The sequence below is a fragment of the Dasypus novemcinctus genome, chromosome 14 (genome assembly GCF_030445035.2).
Source record: "Dasypus novemcinctus isolate mDasNov1 chromosome 14, mDasNov1.1.hap2, whole genome shotgun sequence".
Lineage (NCBI taxonomy): Eukaryota > Metazoa > Chordata > Mammalia > Cingulata > Dasypodidae > Dasypus > Dasypus novemcinctus.
Window position 1 is genome coordinate 35,030,684 of NC_080686.1, and position 13,627 is coordinate 35,044,310.

The 13,627-nt window shown below is 40.3% G+C and overlaps 1 protein-coding gene across 1 annotated transcript in view; it reads left to right on the top strand.

Moving 5' to 3' along the window:
• Window positions 1-13,627, top strand: part of KCNB2 (potassium voltage-gated channel subfamily B member 2) — a 448,889-nt gene that overhangs the window by 38,567 nt on the left and 396,695 nt on the right. The window lies entirely within an intron of this gene.

The following is a 13,627-nucleotide window of genomic DNA, read 5'->3' on the forward strand; positions in this document are numbered from 1 at the left end:
TATTTTTTTTAACTCTAGTGGTCCTATTTCGAGATCCTTGCTTCTCGACTTTCCCTGGAAATGTGCCCGTCTCTGCTCACTTGGTCTCATTTAATCAGAGAGAGAAGAGTAAAAAAAGAGGAGGAAGTTCATAAAAATCTCACATCCCACATCCACCTAGGATGCCACAGGTTCTAGCTTTCCTGGGATGGTCTTGATTTATGCTTTTTGTACCAGCCTAATTAATACCATCTCCTTTCCCTCTTAAAAGCATTCCAGTTTGGGCAATACATTTTATGACCACCTTAAATGTGACTATATTCATGACAAAAATAAATCACCAAAGGATCATGCATTTTTCAATTCCTCTTTGTTTCTTGGTTACATCTGAAGAGGGCCAGTCTTAATTTTCAAGAAGTTTTCCCATTTCTTTAGAAAAATCATTAGTTGCCATTAATATTAATGGAAGACTTTCAGATTTCTTTCAAGTTTGATTTTTTAAAGCTCAATAAGTAATTATCATTTTCAAAGTAAAAAATAACCTGAAGATTTCCTTCTACTTTATTTAATGTTATCACAAAACAGAATGCATTAGCAGTATTTAAATGCTCTGGTGTTGAAAATTCATGTATACTGCTTTGGTTTTTAACAGATGTGTTTTCTTTCTTTCAAATAAGAGACATTATAAAGTGAATGATCCACTATTTTAGATAAGTATTATGAAGGAATGGTCACAATATTTAACACTCTCTACTTTGGAAGACTTTAGAAAGAATTGAATAATGTTTTTGATCAAGTGTTTTTATGTGAGCTTTATTTTTCATTGAAAAGAAAAGAAAAAAAAAACTCCAAATACTTTCCAAATTCTAAGAGCTTATAGCAGTTTCATATTATTGATGGATTCCAAGAAGAAATATTGGATTATGTTTCTAAACTGATCTTTTCCTCTGGACATATTAGGTTATATTGGATTCAGAGGTTTACTTGATTAAGTAATCAGGTAAACCTCTTGTGCCAATAGGGCATTGAGTCCCCACCCCTTGGTAGGTGGGGACTCACAGATAAAGGACATGACAAAGGACAGAGTTGGAGGGTTTTTAATGTTGGAGTTTTGGTGTTGGAGTTTGATGCTGACGCCTTAAGCTGGAGCCCTGGGAAGTCAGCACACAGAGGAAACAGAAGCAAGCCCCAGGAAGAGAGAAACCCTGAGCCCAGGAAAAAGAAACCTGAGGAAGGGAGGAACCCAAGAAGCTTGAATCCTTGCAGACATCAGCAGACATCTTGCTCCAACACGTGGAAATAGAGTTTGGTGAGGGAAGTAACTTATGTTTTATGGCCTGGTACCTGTAAGCTCCTACGCCAGACAAATATCCTTTATAAAAACCAGCCGATTTTTGGCATTTTGCACCAGCACACCTTTGGCTGACTAATACAGAGCTTATAAGGAAAATTCCAGTGGTGCATATATGCCTTCACCTCAGATACCTTGCCTCTATTATTTGTATTTTAGCATTTATGTTCTCTAGCAGAACTTTTTTTCCTGAAAGTTCTCCTAATAATTACATGGAAGTACAGTCATGTTGCTGTTTGAGATTCCTCACGGCAATGTTAAGTCATTGCTTCATCCCATATTTATTTGTATTGTTACTAGTTAACTTTTCCACCCATCATTTCTTACAATTTTGAGGCCATCCTTATTATTATCAGTTACCATCCTTATTACTATAAAATATCATTTAGGTACAGATATAGCAGTAATGCTGAAACTGAAACTGGAAAGATAGTATTTTCAGTGTGTCACTAATATTTTCCCTTTTATGAGCTGCTTTTATATTCTGCAGAAATATACCGCATATAGCATGAAACTAATCTCTTCCCAGAGAACCTTTTCATATATTACTGTTTGTTATAAAATGTCAGATTAGGCAATTTTTATTCAATACTGCATATAACATAAAATATTGACTGTTTTATTGGATTTATTACATTTAAATCATCTCAAAAGAAAGAGAGCTTTGGACCCTTCATTTCTTTTCTTTTTTTTTTTTAGGAGGTACCAAGGCTTGAACCCAGGACCTTGACCTTGTACATTCCAGACAGGCACTCAACTACTGAGCTACACCTACTCTGCATTCAGTTACTTTTTTTTTTTTAATATAGATTTATTTTATTTGTTTCTCTCCCCTTCCTCTCCCCCACCCCCATTTGTCTGCTTTCTGTATCCATTGGCTATGTGTTCTTCTGTGTCCACTTGCATTCTTGGCGGCTCCAGGAATCTTTGTCTCTTTTTTTTCTTGCATCATCTTGCTGCGTCAGCTCTGCATGTGTGTGGTGCCACTCCTGGGGGGACTGCACTTTTTGCATGGGGCGTTTCCCCTTGTGGGGCACACTCCTTGCGCGTGGGGCTCTCCTACGTGGGGGACCTTCCTGCGTGGCATGGCACTCCTTGCGCGTGGCAGCACTGCGTGTGGGCCAGGCCACCACATGGGCCAGGAGGCCCTGGGTTCGAACCCTGGACCTCCTATATGGTAGGTGGATGCTCTACCAGTTGAGCCACATCTGCTTCCCGCATTCAGTTACTTTTAATTCCTCTATACTTCTGCCTTATTTCACAAAAGGATTGAGGCAGCTACTGGAAACACCAACACTAATAATTCCAATAAAATTTTTTAAAATTAAAAGTAAAAGTAAGAGTAGAAGAAATATATTTTAAATTGCTACAAAACACTAGGACATTTCTCACTTTCTTCAAAATGCTTCAAATAATTTCAATTCAGATGTGACAATTTTGTAATTTCAAATAGAATTTGAAATTTATAAAGTTTGTGTTCATGATTAGAAAAACTTACCTAGTGACTGCAGTGAATACTGTTAAATGACCCAAGATAAGAGTCACTCTTAAATTGGTAACTGTATAACCCATTTGAATTTCATGTCATGAAGAAAGTTGTTTTGAAAATAATTGACAAAGTTGATTCTAGAAGAATTACTGGAATAAAAATTATTTTTTTGTAGGTTACACACACACATACACAAACCCAACTGCTAAAGTCCAGTTGATGAAATAAACATAGGTTGCTTTAGGGTTTTGTCTGGCTGAGGCATTGATTTAGCATTGGTGGTTTTCTTCTGCTTCACAACAACCCCAAAGTTCCATGACATGCAATAATCTGTATGTGCTGAGGCATAAATCTGAATCATATTCAGTTGAACTTGGCCTTTGGTAGGGAGTGAGCCTATCCAGCACCACCAGTTAACCCAATTTGGTTTCTTCTCATTGTCACGCTGTCTCATTACCTGTGCCTATATTTTATAAGGGAAATTTTATGGAATTGTAGAGATTTGTAAAGCTCTCAGGACACACCCCTCATTAAAAAACATCCTACCTATGTATTCTAAGAGGTGAGAGAAACTTTGTCAGATAGCAGCCAGTATGGAAATTTTTCTTGCCCTTCAAAACCTGGCTGGTCAATTAGACCCTTCCTGCTTCTGCAGTGGGTGGAGAAGGAAAAAGGCCCTCTCAGGCTATGGCCTTGGGACGAGCTATACTTCAGGTGTCTCTACCAACCATAGTTGTTGATGACTGCGTGTTTGCGAACAGAACTTCTGCAATTTTGCTATGTCAGCCTTGACATATAGATGGAACTAATCTTAGTGGAGAGCAGTTAGACATGACCCAGCACAGAAGAGAATGCAGTTACTGAAACAGAGGCAGGTTTTCCCAGGAGGTACTAAAAGCTAACATCAGAACTATAACAGATTTGTACTTACATATAATTTACTTCTGGCTGTATATATATTTATGTTTACCTCATTAGCTAATGCATAAAATGAATGTTTTCCCCTTAAACTATCCCATTTAATGGCTTTCTAAAGCTTTATGTAAAAGAGCTCCTTTGGATATTACTAAGGACAGGCACCTAAGTAGATAGATCCAACTGATGTTTGCAGTCAAGTTTCTTTGTTTAGGATGGACAAACCAGGTAGCAGCTACCCCCACAGAGGATACCTCAGTTAAGTCTGTTCTTTTGTGTGTGTACATGTTGTGTGTATGTGATGCATATTACTTGAACCCACTGGCACCATTCCATTAGTTCATGTTGTATTATAATGAATCTGCCTGCACAGAAATGCAGTGAACTTCAACCCTGACTTAGTACTGGAGGGTAGATGTAACTTTGTCATCCAAATAAGACAGCTCATTCTGAATATAAACTTTTGTGATAACCTGATAACGTGACCAGGGATGAAAATCCATGGAAAGTGCTCTCATGGTCCAAGAATAGCAGAAAGAAGTATTTTCATTAGTCTCACAGGATTTTGTTACAGGATGCTAGAGGTCATTGCCACCCTGGATTTATCTCTTTGACTTCTCTCTTATTGTGTCACCCCTGATGCAACCACAAATGTTGAAAGCCACTTTAAATAGCTGCTCAAACCTATACCATTGCCAAGGGCGGCCAAGTAATTCCAGCTCAGCTCTTCCCTGCAATGAACCTCAGGATATTTGCACATGAGAGAAAGAACTGCAGTTGAGTATCCAACATTGCACTCTAGGTTTTATATTTAGAGTGCAATTTTGGATATTCAACTGCAGTTGTGTCTTATCTGGTATTATCAAAGTTAAGTCCTGGGAAACAGATGTGGCTTAACCAACTGGGCTCCCATCTACCATATAGGAGGTCCAGGGCTTGATGCCCAGGGCCTCCTGATTAGGGCAAGCTCGCCCAGGCAGCTAACTGGCCAATGTGGAGTGCCAACCCATGCAGGAATGTTGCCCTGTGCAGAAGTGCTGCCCTGCACAAGAAAGCCACCCCACGCAGGACTGCCAGCCAGCATGGAGAGCTGGCACAGCAGGATGATGCAACAAGGGACACAGAGGAGAGAAAATAGGAAGACAAGAAGATGTAGCAGAACAGGAAGCCAAGATGGCACAAGTCAGTAATTGCCTTTCTCCCACTCTGGAAGGTCCCAGGATCAGGTCCCTGAGCTGCCTAGGTAGAGAATACAAGCAGGCACAGAAGAACACACAGTGAATGGACACAGAGAGCAGGCAATGGGGGGAAAGTGGGGGGAGAAATAAATAAAAATAAATCTTAAAAAAAAAAAAAAGTTAAGTCCTCAACCAAATGGGTTCCACAGATAAAGATTTCTTTTAAAAATTCAATTTTAGTTTACATCTTGGAGTTATAGCTGTCTCAGGCAACATTTTGTATAGGACTATATAACTTTTACATTGGTGTCAGAGCATGTAGTTTCAGTGAGAATTTAACTGAATAAATCAGTTGCCACTACCTATAAAATAAAGCAACATATTTTTGCTGTGATAAACTAGATGCGTTTCATTAATACAGTGGAAATTTTCACTTAGGAAACTAGCAGAGGCCCTGTATAATATCTTTAAGGTGAAAAACCCATTCCTTTATAGTGCAATTTTTAGTTTGGAAGCAGAAAAACTTGTTTTTAAAAGGGTGATAATTTTCTGTACTATGAATGAAATGAATTCCATGTGCAATGGAAGAAAATATAAAATAGTAGCTAGAATCTAGGATAACATGAGTTTGCTATTATGTAAAAAGGTAGCCCATTCTATTATATTTCTTAAATGAATTCTGCACGCTGCACTCTTTTAAAATTTGTAATGTCTTTCAATCTATTTTTCTATTTATTTTACAATTTGACAATAAAGGTCCTTTTAACAGCTAAAAAATGTATTATATAAGTAAAGTAATTGCATTATGAATAATATTAAAATTCAAAGCAAAAGTCTGTTTTAAGCACTTGGTCTTTAATTTTCAAATCCTAGCTCTTGAACTTTTATAAATATTGTAAATTGCATGTAAATTTACAAAGTGCCAATCACATACATTCTTCCCAAAATTTTATGTACAGATTATGCATAAGGTGGTTTCAATGGTGCCAAACTGTTTGACAGAAATATTTTAACAATATACCAGGTACATTTCTATTCCTAAAGATATATTACAATCCAAAAAAGTGGTTAGGTTTCTGTCTTTGTTTATAAACAAAGCTTTGCTTTATCTCTTTGTTAAGTTATTCAGCAAATGCCCAGAGCTTTGATGACCTTTTCTGCATTGCCACACTTTGATGCATACATCTAAAATTGAGCCTGAAAATTATTAGACATCATGGCCTGGCTGTGATGAGACTGCTGCACGGCAAACTGCTAGTGCAGACAGGGTTCTCCAAGGTGGTACTGCTTTGCCAACAATGGGTACTTCGAAAGTATCCAAATGGCTTTCACGTTGCAGCAGAGCCCAAATGTGCATACGTTGTCATTGCTTCCGTTAAGCTCTTGTTTTCTCTCTGCCTGAGGAGGCTCACCTCATCCCCTGCACACTTCTCCCTTCGCACCTGCTTCGCAGCTCCTTTTTTTTTTTTAACTCTGTAAAATCAGTATCCAAATTTTATTTTTCCTCTCTACTAGAGAGAATCTGATTCTTTACTTTCCCTATACCCCCCTTAATTGCTAAGCTCTGGCTGTGCAAGGTAAGCTGGCTTTTCTTTCCTCTTCTTTATAAGAACTGTCAGTATCCTCAGAGCCTTCTGTTTTGAGCAGAAATTTAACTCTGGGGTAAGAGATTGTTCTTAATTGATACCTGATACAGGAACAGCTGCCTTTCAACAAAGCTATATTAGCTTCTGTTTTCAAAACCCTCTGTGAGGTATGGTTATAACTTCTTAATATCAACAGAGTGTTCTTGTAGAACCTTCTTATTCTGCTATCAATTCTTTTCTAACAATACTGCTTCCTTTGCAACCTGGGAAAATAAACCTTGTTCCCTGAAGCCTGGGGTCATGGCATGAAGGCCACATTCTCGTCTCCTCAGTCCGTAATCTCACCATCCCAAGAGAACATGAGGAAAAGAATCTAACTGAGCATCTACTTTGTGCCATTCACTGATTGGGACCTTTCATATGGGTCCTTTACAAAAGAGGTCAGCAAACTACTTCTGTAAAGGGCGGATGGGGAATGTTTTCACCTTTCTGGGCCATATGGTCTCTGTCCCAATTACTCAACTCTCATTGTAATGTGAAAGCAGCCCTCCAGCCCATAGAAACGAGCGGGTGTAGACAGCTTCCAATAAAACTTGGCAGCAGCTGAATTGGGCCCACGGGCCCTCGTTTGCTGACCACTACTTTTTATCAATCCTATGAGATGCCATCATAACACAGAGTAGAGAGCTGAGACCCATAAACATCGAATGAATGTCCAGCACCATGCAGTAAGCACTAGGTTGGGAATCATATCCAATCTATGTGACGTCTAGCTTTTCCTACCGTTCTTCACGGCCGTTGTATTTATCATACCTTTCTCCTCATTTTCCAGTATTCCTGTCATTCCCTGATAGTCACTGGTGATGTCAAATCACCTTTCTCTCCTGCTGTGTTGCTGCCATGAAGAACAGCCACCAGTCCCAGCCCGACTGCCCCGTACCTCGGCCTCGGATAGCACGTGGATGAGGCATTCTATCTTTGCTTCCTGGGCTCTGATTACAACCACTGAGAATTCCATGTCCCCCTTGCCCTCGCCCCCACCAAATCTAAACTTCGTCCCTGTTGCCAGCTCTTTTTCCTTTACCTATCCAATTCTTTTCCACCCACTTAGACCACTGGATCCCTTGCCATGGTCTAGGCCTTAATCATCTCATACCTTAACTACCCCAGGAAGTCACTACCTGGGCTTTCAAACTCCATTTCCCTCCCAATTCTAATCCATTCTCCATGCTGCCATCTGAATGACCTTTCAAAACATGCCTCCTTAAGGAAAACCTCAGTGGTTTCCTCATGCCTGCAGCTTTGTTCATGCTCCTTGGCACTGCTTTCAAGACCCTCACAAGCTTCCTCTCCAGGCATGTGCTTCCAGTTCCAGTGTTCCAGTTATTCTGGATTATTGTCCCTCCCTGAAGACAAGGCTCTGGTATAGGCAGGTTCAGCAAGTCACATTACCACGTGGTTGCATCCATCCTTTTTTTCCCCTAATTTGCACAAGGGCGCCTTGTACCAGCTGCAGCCACACCTGCACACACCCAGTACACTCATGCCTCTGTGGCCACCGCTGCTCCCTTGACCGGTAGCACCCGGTGCCCCTTCTCTGTCCTTCCTTATGTCTCAGCTCCTATGTCACTCTTCTGTGATTTTCCCTAATTCTCCCTCCTCTCTCCCTCCTGATCTGTCTTCATCCCTGTAAACCAGAATGCTCTCTGTGCTTGTCTCCACAACTAGGTTGCAACACTCGAAAGCTCGGACTGCATCTTCATCTTCAATTCCTGATGCCTCGCACAGCTCTGTGTTTTCGTTTTTTTTTTAAGATTTATTTTATTTATTTCTCTTCCCTTCCCCCTCTCCATTGTCTGCTATCTGTGTGCATTCACTGTGTGTACTTCTGTGTCCACCTGCATTTTTGTCAGGTGGCACTGGGAATCTGTGTCTCTTTTTGCTGCATCATCTTGCTGCGTCAGCTCTCCATGTGTGCGGCGCCACTCCTGGGTGGGCTGTGCTTTTTTCATGCAGGGCGGCTTTCCTTGTGGGGTGCATTCCTTGAGCGTGGGGCACCCCTGCGCAGGAAACACCCCTGCGTGGCACAGCACACCTTGCATGCAGCAGCACTGTGTGTGTGCCAGCTCACCACACAGGCCAGGAGGCCCTGGGTTTGAACCCTGGACCTCCTATATGGTAGGCAGATGCTCTATCCGTTGAGCCACATCTGCTTCCCCCCAGCACAGTTTTTGATGCATACCAAACATTCAGTACCTGCCCCTGAATTGAACTTAAAGACAGATACAACAGGAGAACCAAATGTTTAGCAATGTTTCTATTTCTCCTTGAAGATTAAACAACAGAGATAGAGGGCGAATGTCTCGTCCTAGTGATGAGACTTGAATAATGCTCGATGTGTTGTAAGCAGTTTAAAAAAGCTAAATATCTTATCAGTTTTAGATGGCTTTATGTTTTTGAAGTAGGCTGAGAGCCATAGATGTGGGATTTACATTTTTACATTGTATAAATTCTCCCTCTAGAATAGCAGTGTGGGCTGCTCTGTATGCTACAGAAATTATGCAAAGAAAGGCATCAGGTGCTGCTGAAAGCAAGTTTTCAGATACTTTGCTTGGCTAGGATTGCTCATTTTGTTAAATGAAATGAAAGTTCTGGGAACTCTTGTGTAGGCAGAGAGTAGCCCTTGTGTGGATGGTGAGGGATGGCCTGATCAAGTCCTGGTGGATGGAATCCTTCCATGACCTCTAGAGACTGGGTGGCTCAAACGATCAGTTCTTTACATTCAGTATCCACGCTTTGGAGAGACTTGGGCCCTCCATGATCTATAAAATGACTGATTTAAGGCTACTTTGTTTATAAGAAACTGTTAAGCCTTATATATACCTGCTACAAGTAAAATTGTTTTCCTTTGTTAAACTTTTTAACACTCTCATATCTTCATTTGTAAAAGATTTTAGAATCATTGTATTAAGGTTTAATCCTTTCAAAATACTCCTACAAAAGAGACATAGGGAAATTGTCAAGTCAAAGTACATTTTCAGTTTTGCTATGTACTAGTTGTGCACTGACCAGAGGGAAAGAATCTTTGAAAGTATTTTATGGGAAGCAAACTTGACTGAAATAAACTGATCAGAAAATGGTCTTTACACAGCAACAAATTTGAATAAACTTCCATTCTGTGTGGTATTTAGAGTTTCAGAGGAGGGGGTCCAATGTGAATTTTGGTAGGTAAGGAAAGCTTTGTAAAGAAGAGGGAATCATGGTGGACGATGGGTATGGGGAAGGGCAGGAAGAGATGAGAGGTGGGGGCGTATTTGGGACGTGGAGCTGCCCTGGATGGCGCCTCGGGGGTGATCACCGGACATCGTGGATCCTCACAGGGCCCACTGGATGGAATAGAGGAGAGTATGGGCCATGATGTGGACCATTGTCTATGAGGTGCAGAGGTGCCCAAAGATGTACTTACCAAATCCAATGGATGTGTCATGATGATGGGAACGAGTGTTGTTGGGGGGGGAGAAGGGGGGTGGGGGGGTGGGGTTGAATGGGACCTCACATATATATTTTTAATGTAATATTATTACAGAGTCAATAAAAAAAAAAAAAAAAAGAGATAAGAAAAAAAAAAAAGAAGAGGGAATCAAGTAGAAGTCACCGAAAAAATAATTGGGTGAGAGGGAGAAAGCAGGAACAAAGGCAAAGAGAAAGGAATTAGAATGTCCACTGCGGGAGGTGAAAGAGATTTGGGCTTATACTTGTTAGTTGCTGTAGGGAAGTTGCTAAGGAGGCAGGAAAACAGTGGTGAGGAGCTTGGGCCCAGGGATAGGACAAACTTGGGATAAAGAGCTGGCCGTGCCACCTAACCATGCTGGTAAACTGGCTAAGCCTCAGGTTCTCAGCGGAAACTTGGAGAGGATGCTAATAGGTACCTAACCGTTATTGTGAGGCTTAAATGAGCCCTGGTGGGCTGACTCCCTGGCACACAGGCACCCCCAGAACATATTAAGTTTTAGTGCAATTAATATTATTATCATTATTATTACTCAAAATAATTTATTTGGAACTACCACAAAGAGGATTTTTTTCCCCAGAAATATTTAGTATTCTTCTGTTGCAATTTGAGTAATATTATTAGACTCTGAAGTACAATGTCTGTGTATAGGTAACAAACTATTTTCATCTACTTTAAGAACCAAATCCCTTAAGAGCAGCTAATTGAATTAATGTTTATTGATTTGTTCAGATGTTCATGAAAACAATACTTTAGATAAATGGAATATGGAATACAAATTAAAATTTAAATTTGAAAGAGCCTATTTTAAAAATGGATCCTGTTAATGGAAAAGTTAAAATACAAAAATGAACGACCATTCCAAAGTTTGATTACGGTGCAGCATTTGTATTCTGTGTTTTTCTCTTGGTGGTTGCCATCACGTAAATCACCAATGTTAATATAACTGCAGGCAGGTCGAGCAGCTATAAATAGCTCTTTTCTTGTTCACAAAGAGTGCCTTTGCCTTGAAGGAGGGAAGTGATCAGATTATTACATTGAGCTTCCCGGCTGGGTTCATTGGCTCACATTTCATATCTAATTATCTGTTAGTAAGGTATGAAATTGAACCCAGATCATGGACCTTCTAAGTCGCTGTCGTTGTGATGTATTAGCAGTAATATGTTTGGTTGGAAATAATTATTTGGCTCAGGAAGAATTGGATTCTAAATAAATACAGTGTCGGCCAGAAAATTTTCTATGCTGAACTTTAAAAACTCTTGTTTATCTGAAAATGTTATAGCAGCCAGGGTGTGGCTAGAAGAACACTATTCATAGAAAACAATCAGATTTAATTACCAGTTTTTCCATAAGGAACCATATTTTCTAAACTTAAGATTGAGACAGGTGTTTGGCAAAGCATTTGTTTTCTGATGTGTAAATGTATTTAAATAAAACCTCACTAAAAGTGAAAATATCATACTCTAAATTAGCATTTAATAAGTCATCTTTTTTTAAAATTTTGAACATATATTATACCAGGACTCATTTTCCCCAAATTTTCAAAGCAGCTTACAGAGATGGATAACATAACAGGACAACAAATAATTGAATGGATATGTGAATACATAGATGATAGATTTTACATATATATTTATATATAGAGAGAGAGACAGAAAGAGAAAGAGAGGGAGAGAAATCAGAAGGGAAATAGAAGGAGGACAGTGAAGAGAAACCTGGGGAAAGGAGCATATAAAAATTTGTGGTACAAGTGTCTACAATAGTTGGTGGGGGACGGCAACATTTGGACTTGGTGTTTTCTTAATGCCAAAACAAACTGGAAAACAAACACACACAAAATTAGGTAAAATCTGGACTTTCCAGACTCAACATATGGTCCCTCGTTAAGTAGGGTGCTTTGAAAAGGGAGGAGATGTCTGTGGTCAGCACTTCAAATGACCATTCATTTACTGAGCAAATATTTACTGAGCACCAGGTGCCGTGCTAACTGCTGGGGATACAGCTGCAAATGGTATGTGAAAATATCACCACCGTTGTAGAACTCACGTTCTGGAGGGAAAGACAGATAACAGACAAAATAAATGAATAAATAGACAATATACTAAAAAGTGATAAACAACACGAGGCAAAATAAAGCAAGAAATGAGGCGAGGGAATGGGTGGGGCTGGCCCTTCAGAGAAGGCCTCGCTGCAGAAGTTGTTTTTGAGCCAATATCTGCAGCAGGGAAGAGAAGGAGCTCTGTGGGTATGAGGACAGGGTCCCAGGCAGAAGTGGCAGCATGCCTGGCACGACAGGGTTTAAACAGGGGTGATTTTTGTCACCCCCAGGGGCCATCTGTCAACCTCTGGAGATGTTTGTGGTTGTCACAACTCGGGGGAGGAGGGTGAGTGCCACTGTCTAGTGGGTTGGGGCCCGGGATGCTGCTGAACATCCTATGAGGCACAGGACCGCTGCCCATGACAAAGTCCGCAATGGCAATGGACTGAAGTTGGGAAATCCTGGTCTACTGCCAGGAGGAGGAGGCTACCATGGAGTGAGCCTGGGGGTGCTCCGCTGGTTATGACTTCAGTGTGTCCAGAGTCCCAAGGTCCTTGTAAGCCATGACCAGGGCATTTGCCTTTACTGTGAGAGATCGTGGGAGCCTCCCTGTGTTTGGAGCCCCAATTGCTGTGACCTGACTCCCATTGTAACAGGCTCACCAGAGCAACTGTGTTGAAATTTTCGGCTTTAGGGGCGTGGGAGTGGGGACCAGGATTAACAGGATGAAGCTGGAGACTCTTGTAATAATAATTTCAAAAAGAGACTGAATCACATTAAGATGGTAAAACCATAAGGATGAAAGTAAGTTATTTATTTAACAAAAATTTTCCAGAATATCTATGTTTAGTGTCTCATTTTAAATCCGTGGTTGACAGGTGTATTGTACTAGTTACTCCTTTTTTTTAAATGGGGGAAATTGTATTCTCTCAAAATTTAGTTTTCTACAATTACCGCAATTTTAAAAAAACCTCTCTCATATGTATCATCTCGTTTAAGGAATGCCAGTAGTGGTAGACTTGTCTTTAGCAATCCTTATTATCAATTAACCTTATTTAGTACTGTCAAGAAAAAAAAAGGGGGAGTGTTTGGACTAAAAAGTAAGCCAGGTACACACAAATCCAGAGAAATAAAACTTTCTTTTTTTTAGGGACATCTAAAGAGAGTTGTTGGGAAAAAAAAGAAAAAGTCAACCAGCAAAGACAAATCCAGGTACAAAAAAGGCAAATCCAGATCAGATAAACCCAAGGGAACTCCATGAAAGCAGAGAAATCTAAATTTAAGGAAGTTTGTCTCTGTTGCATGGAGGAGGGTGCGCTGGAGAGAAACCCTGGGCTGGTGCTCCTCAAGGCCCTTTGACAGCTCAACTTCTCAAGACTAAATTGATTTACAGGTTTCAAATGGAGGAGGCAATCTTTTTTTTCCTGTAATGGTTTGAATGTGTAACAGAGAAAAGCCATTCTCCCCCTATCTTTGTCTGTGTCCATAATTATAAATGGCCATAATGATTTACAGGATGTGAAAAAAATATTTTTAGAAACTTAGACCAGATTGAGGACATTGTACCAAGGTCCACCTAC